Source organism: Leptosomus discolor, chromosome 9, assembly GCF_034619465.1.
Source record: "Leptosomus discolor isolate bLepDis1 chromosome 9, bLepDis1.hap2, whole genome shotgun sequence".
NCBI classification, from domain to species: domain Eukaryota; kingdom Metazoa; phylum Chordata; class Aves; order Leptosomiformes; family Leptosomidae; genus Leptosomus; species Leptosomus discolor.
Genome location: NC_141399.1, coordinates 1,114,900 through 1,130,117, shown reverse-complemented (window position 1 = coordinate 1,130,117; position 15,218 = coordinate 1,114,900).

Sequence of the window (15,218 nt, the reverse complement as noted above, 5' to 3'; positions counted from 1 at the left end):
CAGGGTGACAGGGGGACAGCCCCCAGCCCCGCCAAGAAAGGGGCCGGGCCTTGAGAGCCGCCATCTCCCTCCAGCCCGGCCTGGGCTCGGGCTTCCCCAGGCCCCAGCCCCTCCCTGGCACTGCTGCCTTGGGGCGGGAACGTCTAAAAACACGATCTTTTTTTTTTTCTTTGCCCTTTTCTTTCTCTTTTTTTTGGAGAGAGGAGAGAGGAGAGAGGAGAGAGCTCGCGCACACGTGCGCGCCTGAACCAGCGCGCCCCGCCCCGCCGCACGCCATTGGACAGAAAAGTTTGTAGCCGGCGGCGGATTGGCTGAGGGCGGCTCGGGGCAGCCGCGGTCGCCAATGAAAGGCGCCGCTCGGGCGGCGCGCCCAGGGCAGGCGGCGGGCGCGGCGCGGGATGGAGCTGAGCCCCGGCGTGCAGAAGGTGGGTCGGGGGGGGGGGGGAAACACCGACCGACGCGGGCGCGCCGTGGGGTGCTTGTGGGGTGCTTTTCCCCCTTCCCTGTGGGTGCCCGGTCCGGCCTTGGGGCTGCGTGCCGGGGCAGCCGCGTTGGGCTGCGGGCGGGGGGCGGGCGCGCACCTGGGCGCCGCGGCCACCGGCAGGGCTGGAAAACATCATTTTTTTTCCTCTTCCCCCCCCCCCCCCCCCCCATCCCCTCAGCTCCTGCCTTCTCCTGCCCCGCGGCGGCCTGTGCTGTACCGTTTGCTAAATGGGGGAGGGGGGCGCTAAGCCCCCCTGGGCCCGGGCGGCAAGCGCCCGTTGGCACCGGGTGCCGGGAGGGCCGTTTGCTCCCGCGTTCCTTCCCCCGTGTCGGCGTGGCCTGGGCCAAAACTGGCCACGGGCCTCTGGAGCGCGGCTTCCCCCCGGCAGCCCTGGTCAGAGCGCTTCTGAGCGGGGCGCTGAAGCAGCGGGTGCGAAGAGAAGGGGTGTCACAGTGCACGGGTGTTTCGGGAGTTGTTAAACACTCGGGGTTACGAGTGGGCGAAAGGAGGCTCTGAAGTTTTCCCCCCACCTCCGTGGGGCAGGTCTACCCGTGGCCGTGCAGGCACACGCTGCCCAGTGATGCATCTGGGTCTGCTCTTATTTCTGTACAAGAAATCGGCTCCAACAGAGCTTTTGCTGGAAAAGCGGCTGTTTGTTGTCGAAATTAACTTGCATAAGAGACTGACCGCGGCTGCTCTGAGCTTGTGTCCTTGGGGGGATTTGCTTGTCTCCTTTTGGACCCCCCGGAACGTGTTCACCCCCCGTGCTCAGGTTTGTTTCCCCAGGGAGTCCCGGGTCTCTGCCACGGTGTCTGAGCAAAAGAACCAGAATAACTGAAACGCCCTCTTGGCATGGTGTTGAGCTGAAGGGAAGGGATTTTAATTGCTAAATAAAAAATGTGTGGAATGGGTTGTCAGGGAGCAGCTGCTCTTACGACCTTACTTGCTGTACCTTTGTCACGGCATAATTAGGAGATGAGTTAAACACTTAATGTCAGCACTTCTCGGTTTCCACGTTGTTGTAATCCCATCTCTTGATGCCAGATGGCCCTGACCGAATAGTGCTGTGCCCTGGGACTGGCCTCCATGGGTCTGCCAGGGCACAAGGGCACCTCCGGACCTTCCCGGTGGGGAATGGCACCTTTTGCCGTGAACTTGTGTGAGGAGTTTCTTGCCAGTGCTGTCCTTGGGGATCCCTCCCTGACCGCCAGGATGGGAAGGGTCACCCTGTCTCTGTCTTCGAGGTGTAGCTCCCTTTGTCCCCTTAGGCTTGAACTGTGCCACTGCTGAATCACAAAGAAAACTATGTGCTGGGTTTTGTGGAAAACTGGCTGCTCCTTGCAGGTCACCCCGGGCAAATGTTGGTGTTTGGCAGCGAGGGTGACTGTCCGTGGTGCAGCGGGGGTGGCCGGTGCTGTGCCATGTGCTCTCTGCGCTGCCCTCCCGGTGATGCTCCTGTGCTCCCTGTGTCCTGCCTGAAATACCTGATTTCTGGGTGGGATGGAGGCCTTCCTCCTTCCCTCCCTCCCCTTCTTCCAGCTCTGCTGACCCCTTTGGCTGCCCACTGTAGGGACCCTGTCAGACGCTTGCCAGTGCGGCACATGGGGTGACACTGTCCCCACAGGCGTGGGGGGGGGGGGGGTTGGCCATGGCTCAGTAGGGACCTGCTGGGAAGGTCTCCTCTGCTGTGTCATCCCCAGAGACTCGGAGCAATGTGTCCCCTGCCAGCGGGTCCCTCTTGCTGGTGACCCTCGGGCATGTCCATCTTTGGGAAGGGCACCTTTGTATGCCAGTTAAAGGCGCGTGGGAAGCTCGTGCCAGGCGCTGAGTGGAGATCAGAGCGAAAACTGACCCTTTTTCACGGGCAACTGCAGTTGTGGGTGGTGTGCCGTTTGCTGGGCTGTTGCCAGCCTGGTTTTGTCAGGCGGCAGCTCAATCCCTGCCTTGTCCAGAGCACTGCTCACAGGGCCTGGGGGGTCTGCATGGGTCAAAGCCCCTGCCAGCAGCCCCAGGCTGGGGGTCCCTCATGGGAGGGAGCGGAGAAGCAGGGCTAGACGTGGGCAGCAAGGAGGGCTGAGCAAGTCTCTGCTGTGGAGCAGAAATACGCTCTGACAAAGCCAACTCTGCACTAGACCCATCTCTCAGGAGCCTCTCGAGCATCATCCCCAGGGGATGGAGCAGTGAGGCTGCGCAGTGGCATACCGGGGAGCTTGCAAGGCACCTGAAAGGCTTGTGAATGCAGAAACCATCGGAGCCCTTCCACGTGTGGCTGGCTACTTTGCTGCCCTTGGTGGAAGGGTAAAGGACAAGGTGTTGTCCTTAATTTCACTGAAATCAGGCACAACCTGGCTGCAGTGGAAGGGCTTGATTGTGCTGTGGCATCTTCTTGTGGCTGCTAGTGTAACCCCCCTGCGTGGGGCAAGGGAGGGGTGATGCCCTGGGTCTGCCTGATTCTTCTGACAAGCTGCCTGTCTGTCACCTGAACTGGAACTGGGCATGGTAGTATAAAAAAGGAAAAGTCCCAGCTAGTCTGCACTTCAAAAGAGATATGAAATGACGTAATAAAAACAAGAAAAAAAAATACAGACCATGGACTGCTGTCTGAATAATATATGTGCAAAGACAAATGGGCGTCTTTGCAGTAGACGGCTGTTTAATTTCCTGAATCATGAGAAGGGCACTTTTTCTGGGCATGGGGTGGAATACTGTCAAATTTTAATTTGGCTTGGCAGTGTCGCACAACCAGTTTGAGCAAGTCGGGGAAGGCGAGTCTGGAACTCATTAGAGCTTGTTGCAAGGCCCTGAATTTGATTTTCAATCACTGTTGGGTTTAATTATTGTTGATGTCTTGCCTAGCGTATTATGGGATTCTTTCTGAGGAAATTAAAACAGCATGAGTGGGACGGCATTCTGTTTGGCAAATGGGATGTTTAGATTAAATTCTAAATGGAGAGTTAAAACTCGAAACAAAGATAAAGCGTGATGGCTGGCATTTCGTGCGTTACTGGAGCTGGTTCAGCTGGACTGTGCTGGCAGCAGGATTTGTGTACTGTTCTCACTAAATTCAGTCCATTTCTGTCAGGAGAAGAAAATAACCCAATAAGCTAAAAGCACTGTTCAAAGCCAAGGTAAAGTTTACTCAGTTAATACGAATTCTGGTTCTTTAACTTTTTTTTTCTTCGGTTCTTTAGCGTGGGTTTTTGCAAACATCCGAAGCAAACTGTAGGACAGGAAAAAAGCATCACTGCTGCAGGGGTCTGGGTGGCTTGGAGAGGCAGAAGCCTCCCTTCTCCATCAGCAAGGTATCCAGATGCCTGAAGACTCCTCTGCGTCGGTCTGCAGATGTAGATGGGAATGCTATTAAGGATTGGGAACTTGCCCTTGGTAAAGTCCAAAAATTTAGAGCTTTTTAAAAAAAACTTGAGGGATACATTGGAGACTCAGCTCTTTCATTCACTTTTTCACAAACCATATCCCTTGGTGGAGGTGTTCAGGATACCTGGGCTGATCCCCCGCCTGTGTCCTCCCCGCCGCGTGGCGAGCAGATGGCTGCCTTCTGGGGCAAGGCACTCAGCTCCCCCATAGCGGGGGTTATGCCCAGAAGTCGTCTTCTGCAGGACACATCTGCAACATCTGTTCTCACCAAAAGCACTTTTAAGCGATTTGGGCACGCAGTGATGAAGGTGGCAAGCGCTGTAACGGCAGCGAGCGTGCCGGCCAGGCTGTCGCGTCAGTCATACGCGTTTGTGCAAATGCTGTCAGGGAGCGTACGAGCAACTTCATCCCTGCTGGTGAGAGTTGGACCTCCTAATTTTTAACAATTAGACCACCAAAAGTGGGTTATCCCTTGCAGGCTTCATGTTCATGATTTCTGGTTATAGTCTCCACTAGCAGAAGCTTGGAGTTTCATTGTGAAAAGTTGGTACCTTCTCTGTGAAGCCTCCGCTCGGTGGCCTAAGGGGTTTGGTCCTTGTGTGGGTGATGGGTTAGATGTGGCTGGTGGCCTGGGGAGACCTCTGTGTGCCCCTCTGTGGCACCTGGTTTGTACTTGTGGGACTGAACCCCCTGCTCCAGGAGCGGCGTCCTTGCGTTGGAGCCCAAGGGAGGAAGCACGGCTGCGGCTGCAGCTGTCACGGGGAAGCAGATGTTGACCTTAATGCAGAAACCTGCGTAGCGCTGAGCAAGTATTTATAGATATGAAATCATAAAGCAGCACATGGGTTAAAGAGCTTATTTTGGGACTTGGACTCGGGGCCAAATCGAGTCCCATAAAATACAATTTACAAGTTACAAAATCCCTCTTGTCCTGCAGGGAGGTGGTGTCTGGAGTATTTGTTTAGGCTCAGTTTTTTCTTTTTCTTTTTTTTTTTTTGAAAAGGAAATACTGTATTTCAGCCATTCAGGAAAAGAGGTATTCAGATGTCCTAGCTTGAAGCTATTGCTCCATTTAAAGATGGGGCTCAGAGAAAGGGAAAGATTTCAGGGCAGCTCTTTGCAGTTTTTGGAAGAGCAATAATTTCCTAACGCTGGTTACCAGCCTGATTCCCCATAGTTCTACCACCTCACCTACTCTGACCCCTTTGACTTCATCACTTCAGTTACTGATGGCCTCTGAACTGTCCAGAGCAGTTATTTCCCTCTGCAATGGGGGACCCTTTCCCTGTGCTGGGTATGCTGGTTTTGCACTCTCCTGCAGGTCGGTGTCTGTGCTTTCATGAGTCAAAGGCAAAGTGTGTTACAAGCAGTTGGTACAGCGGCGGTAAGTAGCAGCTTTGAGATAATTGCCTGCAGATAAGCCATCAGAAACTGTTAATGTTTAGCTCACTAGGTGCAGTATCTCAAACCTGTTCAGGAACGGCTCTTCTGACTGGATTGGAGAGGGAAAGGGAAAGGAAAGCCTGTTCTCCTTCATCCCGAGGGGTGAATGATCCCAGGGAATTAAAATGAGCACTAGTGAGCAGGAGAGCGTGCTGGCTGGCTCACTGGACTGTCAAATGGTGCAAATCAAAATACTAGGGAAATGGAGGAGGAGGCTGAATAGTAGGAAATAAGGGAAATAGAAAGGGTTTTTTCTGCTGGTACTGAACTGTGGATGCAGTTAGCTCTATCTTTCAGACATGCGACAATACACACTAAGTCACTTTTGTTTGTGCCTGCAAGGTTAGAGCCTTGGCCAAGAGAAGCACGGAAGCAGCTGGGTGGCTGTTGTACACAACTGCTGCGCAACTATCATTATTAATTTCTAGCACAGTTGTGTATGTCTGTTGGAAGCTTTAAATACTGGGGGTTTATTGCCTTACCTGCTAAGAAAACAGGCTAAATTCTGTCAAGATTAGCTTTTAGAGTCTTTGGCAAATTATTCCAGATAGTGTTTCGTGGGGTAGGAACCTGTCACAGGATGAAAAAGCTACTGTTATCTTATCAGAGGAACACAGGAAAGCAAATTTACCCCAGAGCATTGTGGCCGGTTGCCCATGCCCTGCCAGCGTTTGAGGCAGCACAGCCCTTCAGCTTCTGCGTCAGGGTTCATGGCGTCATCGGCCACAAATTAACTTGGACTTGTTCGTTTGCTCTTTCTGAAGACCTGGAAATGTGTCACTGAAACACCTCACTTTATTTTCACTTTATATAAAGAGGTAAATTGTGCCAAGATTATGAGGCTCCGGGGGGTGGGGGGAATACAAACTGTCACCCATGCTGCCGAGTCTGCTTGGACTACCAAAGTGCAGCCACAAGTGCCAGCTGCAACTGGGAGTCTGCGGGAGGACGGCTAGCCGGCTCCTGCCAGCCATGGGTCTCAATCCAGAGCATCAGGACGTAGTCACGGAGCAGTATTTCTCCTAGGTTAAAGTGCCTGCCCCAGATCGGGACATTTGGGATGGGAACACAGACCTACAGCCCCAGAGGCTGGTGTGATGCCTTCCCAGTAGCTGTCGCAGGCTGCTGACTTACTGTGCTTTTCCTCTTAAAGGCTTCATGCCCAAGCCAATTTTTTTTTTGCATTTTGTGCTTAGCTGGGTGGGCCTTTTGAGATTTTGGCGGGGGGGGGGTGGGGTGGGGTGGTGAGAGTGGCCAGGTCCTGTGGACACCTTGGAGCAGACAGTGAAGCTGCAGTGCAGAAAGGATGGGGTGGAGGAGGGGGATGGGTGGCCAAGGCATGCCTCTGCCCTTTGCTCTGCTGTGAGATGCCTTTGTGCCCCTGGGCACGTCTTCAGCTTTCTGTGTCTTGATCTGCAACTGTAAAACACACATAATGGAGCTGAGAAGATATTTCAGAGGACTAAATCAGTTGTGTGGGACAGAAATTGGATGGAGGCAGCTCCTGAAGCGCAACGTGTCAGAGTGCTGAGGGACCCCCATTCCTGCTGGTAGTTCAGCACCTTCTCCTCCTGCTGGAGGTGGGAAGGCCAAAGCTGGCTCAGTGGAGGTCACAGGTGATCAGTGAGAGACTCACCTGAGTGCTCTGGAACTCAGTGCAGCTGCGGTTTAATTAAATTTGGGTGGGTTCTTCCCCTTCCATACTCCTACTCAGCTTGGTTTTATAATTAACACCAAGTGTCTGAGGCACTGTCTTGCTTGTGGAAAAATCTATTCATCTTATTTTTCAGAGTTTGCCCTTCGCTTATCATTAATTCACACATTGTTAGTGGAGAGAGGAATGCTGCCAACTATGTGCTCTTGGAAGAAAGATATTTGCAGAGGCTCTGGTTCTGTTGTATCTCTGTCATCCTGTAGGTTGAGATCTGGCAGCTCCATTGAAATAGTTTTCTCGGATATCAGTGCCTTTTCCTGGTCTTTATGTTGCTGAAGTAAAAGGCAATGAAATTCTTACTTTGCAAAGCTTAATATCAGTAAGTTCTTCCCGTATTCCCGATGATACCAACTCATTCACTGGTGACTTAAATAAATCCTATAGAGAGACTTTGAGATGAAAGACAGTCTTTTGTAAGTGATTTTTTTTTTTTTTCCTTTGTGGTAACTTGGATAGCTTTGCTTGCTCAGAAGCTGGCAGGGAAATAAATTGTTTTCAGGTCATGATTACAATAGATGTTTTCTGTCTATGAAAATGAGAAGAAAATAAATCAAAACAATCCTTTGCTGTTCTCAGTCAAAATTATAGTAGCAAGCATGTATATTGATTAATGCACTTCTGAGAGCAGTTGTTTGCCCTTGCACAAGTTCAGTCCACTTGCAGATGCTGTCAAGGAGCCTTTCTAAAATCCAGGAGAGTTTGTCCAGCACAGCCCTGGGTTTCCCACTTGAGGTAAGCCCTCCTGCCTGGCCTTCAGCTGGTGTCCAAGGTACACTTTGTGCCAGTACTGGGGGCTGACTCCTGTGCACCCCTGAAACTGGACCTCACTGTACATCAGGTATGGGCAAGGAGGATGTCTGGTGGTCAGCAGGAGGGGAAAAAAACTAGCGTAATAGCCAAGGTGTAAAACTGTTGGATGAGGTCGGCATGTTTCAGGAGTGGCAGTTCTGCTGCTGTGGCTCTTCTGGTCTATCAGTGTCCTCCGTGCTGACACTGACAGAGTGGAGGGAAAAATCCGCATCCCTGGGAGCAGCTCTAGAGCTGATGGTTTTTGCATTTTAGTTGGTCCAAATGCTGTAGCTTTGCATGCACCCTCCAGGCGGTGTATGTTGGGGTGAGGGACACTTGCACGGGCTGGGTGCGGAGCGGAGCTGAAGTGTCAGACCGGTGTCATCACACCTCGCCTCTGCTTGATAAGCAGAAGCAGCAACCATGTTCCCTAAGGAATGGCAGAGCAGTGAAATGGGATGGGGTTCTTGTATGTGAGACTTGTGGAGTATCTGGGCCAGAAGAGAGGATGAGCCAGGGCTGGACCCCCTGTCCTCCAGCTGGGACATGGGTGTTTCATCCCACCCAGGGCTTGTTTGTTGGGTTCCTTCAGTATTTCACTTGGTTGTCGTCTTGATGTGTGTTTGAGATAAGTGGAGTGGCATCACGGGCTGTTGTGCCCTCCCGAGCAGAAGTCTGGGGTGGTGTTGGCTCCAACACTGGTACCTGCAGCGAGCTGGGGTCGACTCATCTGCTTCTCCAGTCGCTGCCAGCACTTGGTGTCAGATGAGCGGCTGCTCATCTTGTGCTGGAGCAACGCTTGCCCCAGGCCATGCTCAGCACTGGACCCTGAGGAACGATTCCACAAAAGAGCTTTCTGGAACATTTCAGCTCTACAGTGATGTCGGGGGGGGGGGTGTTAATTTTTCCCCAAAAGTTTGAGAGGCAGGTTTAATGAGAAGCAGGTGATCCTCTTCCTCAGGGAATTTATTAGGAGGTTTTCCAAGATGGGAAAGCTGTCTAGGAAAATGCTGAGTGAGATAGATTGCCCGTCCACACCATGGATTAAGGTGCTTGAGGCCAAGCTCTTGAAAGGAGGTTTCTGCCACCCAAGGGGATTCATTGGGATTCTTCTACATGGTAGAAGGACATTAAGTCAGTATTTTAGGATTGAGAGTAATTAATTGTTTAAATAGCTAAACAAAGCTGTGTTTCTCAGACATATACAGCCTTTACTACTGGGACATTTAGGCCAAGTTTTCAATGTTTATCTGAAATTCTGGACTATCACTTAAGTTACACCAAAAATGAGGTTTGATTTTTTTTTTTTGATGTGCACCTCAGTTGCACCTTGTGAATGCAGAGCTTTAGTGGAGAGCTCAGCCTTCAGCACTGCTGTGTTGAAGTGCAGGTGGTGACACACTGGTACCCTGAGGAGTGCTGGTGTTCACGGCCCGTGCACGGCAGCGTGCGTGCAAAAGCTGTAAAATCAAAGGTCCTCATTTAACGAAGCCCTTGTGAGGTCGGGTTGGTGGGGCTGATGTGAACTGAGACACTTGCTTCTTCCAGTGCATCTGCTTTGCAGCCTGAATTAGGAAATCAAAATAGGAGTGAGACTACATGACAGGGGTTTCTTGTCACTTCAGAGTGGGTATTACGTAGGTGCTGCCTTTACTGTATAGAGCTCTTTAAAACATCGATACCTTATTTAAGGGTCCCAATGCCATGCAGAACGGGTGCAGTTCTAGTTACTAGAAGATTTGGGAGCAGCAGCAGAGGATCTGTTCATTGCTAACACAACAGTGTCCTGCCTTGCCTTAAATTGAGGACAATCTCATAATGTGCATGCCCCAGGCTTGGTCTCTGATGTCTCTGTCCCTGCTGCTGGTGCCCTATGGATTTGCAGGGGTCACTGAGCCCAGTACTTGGCCTTGCTGCCCAAGTGCTCCGAAGGAGGCTTTGGACACAGCCAGAGCAGTGCTCCTGTTCAGCCCAGGGTCTCTGTGGCTATCCAGGGGTCTCCAAATGCAACCAAAGAGGTTTTTTGTATGTACGGCATCTGGTTTTATTCCTGCTCTTAACTAAAACACAGTCCCTTGGTTGTGTTAATATTTGGCTGTTGGGCTTGGCTGATTTTTTTTTTCCCACAGCCCATGTAAATGCTTTAACTGATGGTGGTGTGCTTTTCCAGAGCTTCAGAGCGTGATACAGATACTTCTTCTGTCAGATGTAAACACTTACACCTCCAGTTATTGGAAATACTTAAGGAAGTTTGAGTTAGCTCCCTATTATTATGGGAGCTTAAACTTTATTATAGTCAAATAATGACAACAAATGAATTGCTATCCACCCGTATCCCAAAACTCCTCAACAATTTTGAGCAAACTAGTCCCACCCATCTGAATATTGTATGACTTTTTTCCCTTTTTCTTTGTTCAAGGGACTTTCTCAAAGTTGGAGTTGTTAATCTCAGATTCATTGCAGCTGGAGGAACCCCACCCAAAGTGTTCACATTGTCCATTGCTTCACTTAAGCTCTCTTTTGCCCTGGCCGTGATTTATTGGGGTAGGCTATCAGATGCTGAGACTGCGTGAGGGTCTTCCAGAGGCTGCACAGAAGGGTTTGTATTGACCTTGCTGTGGGCGCTGGGGAGCAGTCTGACTGCAAGGAGAGGTGAAATGAGGACCTCGGCTCTGAAGGGATGTTGCGAACTTGTAGTAACTTTTTGGAAACCAGCTTTTCCTCTTCCCTCCCTAAAAAGGAGGAGAAAACATACTTGAGGTAGTTACGTGTCTCCATCGCTGTTTTTAGTCTCCAAATAAGGTGTTGTGCAATAAGTGCTTTCGGGATCCAGAAACCTCTGCAGAAGCAGGAGGGCCCTGCTTCACCAGTCCCTTCTGGAGCTGCGGCAGCTGGTCCCAAAAGCCCTTTCAGAGGCTGGAGAGCAGCGGGTGACTCGTGCAGCAGTGCCGGGGAGCGATAGTGCTCCCGTGGGTCACCCCTCAGCCCGCCCATGGATGCGCTCTCCGCTGGCCCTGAGCACAGCGAGTCGGAGCGAGCAGAGTCCTGCCTCGTGTCCCATCGCTGTGCGGGGAGCTGACTCGCGCAGGAGGGTCTGCGTTCTTGGAAGCGTCATGGGTCTTCAACAGTCTTTGGCTAATAACCACATTGGCCAAACTTGCCAAGACGCTGAACCTTGTCCCAGCCCCGAGTTCCTTTGAGGATGCAACTCCAGGTTAACCTGCCAGCTGGGCTTGTGACCCACAGGTCCACTGCCCCTCAGCAGTGGTGTGGTGGCCAGTGCTGCTGCTGACCCAAGGGGTGTCCTCATCTGGCTGAAGCTGCCCTGCGTTTTCTTGTGGTATGTGGTGTATGTACTGCCAGTGGTGAAACCCTCCTGCCAGGAGATACCTTGGCTTTTCGGGGTGTTAGTCCTGCTGATGGGAAGCGATTACAAACTTTTTTTTTGTGCTTAGACGAAGGTCCCTGTGGGTATGCAGGAGAAAAAGAGAACTCAGGGTCTTCTGAGGGAGTATGGACTAAGCATCCGTGATCAGATAAGGATCTCCTTCCTTCAGTTACCATCCTTTTGTTGTTGCAGTGACTGATTTAGCAGCTGGAGCTGGCTCCACTTTCCTGTTTCCACCTTGTTTGTCACTTACCCAAGTCCCCAGTCTGTGCTGTGGTCCCATGACATGTAGCTTGCTTCTGCTGGAGGTCAAAACGAATTTATCAAGCTTGTCTTGACCCGGTGCCTTCTGCATAGCCAAAGAAAAATGGTGTAAGGAGCAGTCTAATCGCAAAAGAAAAGGAAAAAAAACAAAGCATGCCAAAAAGTGAGTGCCAGACTTGTGACTGCATTTCCCTTATGCAGTGTCAGTAGCAAATCCCCTTTAGCAAAGGTGGGTGCCTTTGGCTTTAGGGGCCGGCCTGCAGGCAGTGAGCCAGCCCCTGAAGCCTGTGCTTGCCTGCATTAGGTGTTGCTCTACTGTTTCTGTGCTCAATTCCCCTCAGGTATCAAACGCATTAAAGTCCTTAAAGGAAACCAGAATATCGCTGTGGGTTCTCGTGGTGCTTGGTGGCTTAATCTGCATGTTCCAGGTGCTCTGTGTGACTTACCGAGTCTGCAGTGGCCTGAGATAAAGAAACCTCTGCAAAAGCAGCTATCAGCAGAGGATGTTAGCTTTCCCTAACTGCCCTTCTTGTAAGCTTGGAAATTTTATATTAACATTAAGTTTCTTCTCCTCACTTCTCCGTAAAACAATTGAGTCTCATGGAAGGAGCATCCCAGAGGCAGTGTGCTGGAGCCACCCTGTACCTCTGTGGCTGTACAAAGCAGAGCTCTTAAACACATCCCGAGGCACTTTTTTCCTTGCTGCACAGTACATCACCCTGCTTGTCACCGCCTGCGGGAGGATCTCCGCAGCCATCCCACTAGCGATGCTTTTAGTGAGCTGTTTATTGCTACAGCTTTAGACTGGGTGTGTGGAGACCACAAAACCATGACAGCTGGTGGGGCTCTGTCCACAGAGATCCAGTTATACCTGAGAGGAAAGTACTTGTATAAATGCAGATTTAGAAGGGAGCAGACATTTCTGAGAGCCTGTGCTTGTTAGCTGGTGTCTGTGGAGCACCGGCAGGTCTGAGTTCAGCCTGTTTGTGGTCCAGAAGTTTGGCCTGTCTGCCTGTAGCGTTAGCCTGGGCATGGCATGGTTGTTCCTAGGGGGGCATTCACTGGGAAACACTGAACTAAGTTTAGACTGAAGTATCTTTGTGGATGTACTAAATCTCTGGCACTGAATGGGTTGTGAGGAGAGCGGAAAGAAGCTTTCGCTTGTTGCAAGGGTTTTTCAAGTCATGTGGATGTGAAAAAGGCATTTTCTCCATGTGCCACTGGGGACAGTCTCCTCTCACCAAACTCAGTTGTCAAACTAGCTTCAGCAGACCCTTTGGCAAAGGGTCATTGGCTAAGGTGTGCTGGGCTGGTCAGGGGGTGATGATGTAGAGAAAAACCTTCTGGAGTCTCAGCTGAGCTGCAAATGGAGCAGACCGGTGGAGCCGGACTCTAACCTGCTCATAACTTTTAACCAGGGGGCCATCTCACCAGACCTGCCTTGGATGCTCAGTGCTCCTTTCCAAAGGAGTCCTGAAACTCTAAAGCAAGATGGAGCCATGTTTGGGTTTTTTCCTTGTTACTTCTCATTATAGGCTCTTTATTTTCCAACCGCTGAGCAAACTTAGCAGTATCTAGGATGGCCCTGCCCTTGGCCAGTAAAACAGTGAACCATGGTATTACTGGCATATTCCTGAGATTGTTGAGAGATGGGTTTTTTTGTGGGTAGAAAGGCTGCAATTTCCTATCATTTCACTACCCAAGAATTTCCTCTGCACCGACTTGCTTTCTCTCTTTTAATAGCAAGAATGCCGTAAGACGAAAAAGCCAAAACAGAAATCTTAATGTGTTGTATATCTCATCATGGTGAGCAGAATTTGCTTTTCTTCCAAGCACTTTGTTGACACAGGCTTTTTTTTTTTTAAAGCATTACAAATGTCTTCAAACTCTTTATCTTAAATTTTATCTCCTTGTTTCACACCGCTGTCCCCAAATGGGCTTGGGCATAGGTGGAGTCTAAGATTGTTGGGGAGCATTTGTTTTGCATTATCTTACTGGGTTTGGGTGGGGGTTTTTTGCAATGTCTTATGTGTCATTTTTTTAAAAGAAATCTCCTTTTATGCATATTTGAGGAGCCGGAGCAGAGCTGCAAGGAGAAGCTCCATATCTGGGCAGGAAGTCCTGCCGACCAGGCAGCCCAAAAAACAGGCAGCGGTGCCTGTTATGTTTGGCCCCCGCACAGAGGTGGAAATGAGTGGCCCAAACCTCCCTCCACTTCTGCAGCAGCAAGGAATAACACTGTCCTCCAAACAAAGATGTGGCTGTGCAAGAGGATGCTGCCCGGAGGGGTCTGAGCTTGCAGGGGAGGGTGATGCAGCAGTCGGTGGGTCAGCGCCCTTCACCCAGTGCCCCGGTGAGCTCTGCCCGTGCCACAGGGATGTCCTCAAGGCTTCACGGGGCCACCTGAGCTGCCCTGCAGGCACTGGTGGTGATGAGCTGCCAGCCCAGCACCTTTTCCTGCCGCCGGAGACCTGCACCTCCGAGGGCAGGGATACGTGAGCCGTCTCAGGAGCTGCGTGTTGCCTTGAAGAGCCTCTCAAACTTTGCATGGTTTCCCCAGATGTTTTCCTGTAGCTTCAGACTCACAGCTAGCTTGGTGAGGAGCTGTGAGTCATGCTGCTGACACCTGCAAACAAGAGTTTCCAAGGAGATCTGGAGCTCCTGGTTGCGAAGGCATGTGGTCTGGCCCTGGCTGGAGCAGTGCACAGGGGGGAGGGCTGGTGACTAGGTCTTCTTTACGTGTCTGAAGCTGTATGTGGCCAAAGATCAGGGCTAGGGCTTGCTTTGCCTTGTCTTAAGGAAACGGATGATCAGCTTCTGTTGTATAACCCAAAGGCAAGGACCATCTAATGCCAACGGGTTTGTTCAAGTGAAACAATAATGGCAGTTTAAGATAAGAACTGAGACTTTGCTGTGTTAAATGTGATCCATTTTACTGTGTTTGGGCTCAGTAAAGGTGTAACTGCATGGAACAAGAGCTGGCTGTTCAGCCCATGATGGTGAGACACCACCCGTTTGATCCCAGCTCTGCTAGCTGGTAGGCTTCAGGGTGCTCACCCTGCCCTTGGCGATGGACAGTCATGCCCAAGCCATTGTGTGGCAGCATTTGGAGCTGGGTACTGAAAACAGATCCAGCAGCCTGGACACAGATCCTCCAGCTAACTGGGGTGGTGGGTAGGGCCAGCCCGCTCTGGAGAGCGGGTACTAGGGTGTTGTGGAGAGTGCTGGTTCAGTAGGTACCTCCATGGGCTTCAGACTGAGTAAAGAGCAAACATCAATTTGACCTAGGATGCAAAGCAGAAGTTGTACTTGGAAAAGTAGAACAAATTGCCAGGCTGAATAAATGACCAAGAAAGTGTCTTGTTGACAAGGAAGTACTGAGGCAAAATACTGGGTTTACATATCAATGTGGAGGTCACAGCCTGGTGGCCACCCCCAAATGGCCATGAGGTCCTGCAGTGACACTTGGACTGTGAAACATCGGGCTGTCTTGTTGGGGGTTCGTGTACTGGTTCTTGCTACTGACAACACTTTTCCCTTTGCTTCCTCCTTGTGTGTAATGGAACTTTTCCAAATGAGTTTATTTAATCCAGATGTTTGTATTTTAAATAAACAACCATTCATAGTCCCTTGCCTGTACTGAGCTTCTGTCTGACTCATTAAGATCAGAGTCAGTTAAAAAAAACAACCCATCAGTTGGTAGGTATCTAGCATGTGGAACTGGCGAGATTGTAAGTGGTCTGTGCTAGGATTGTAAATGT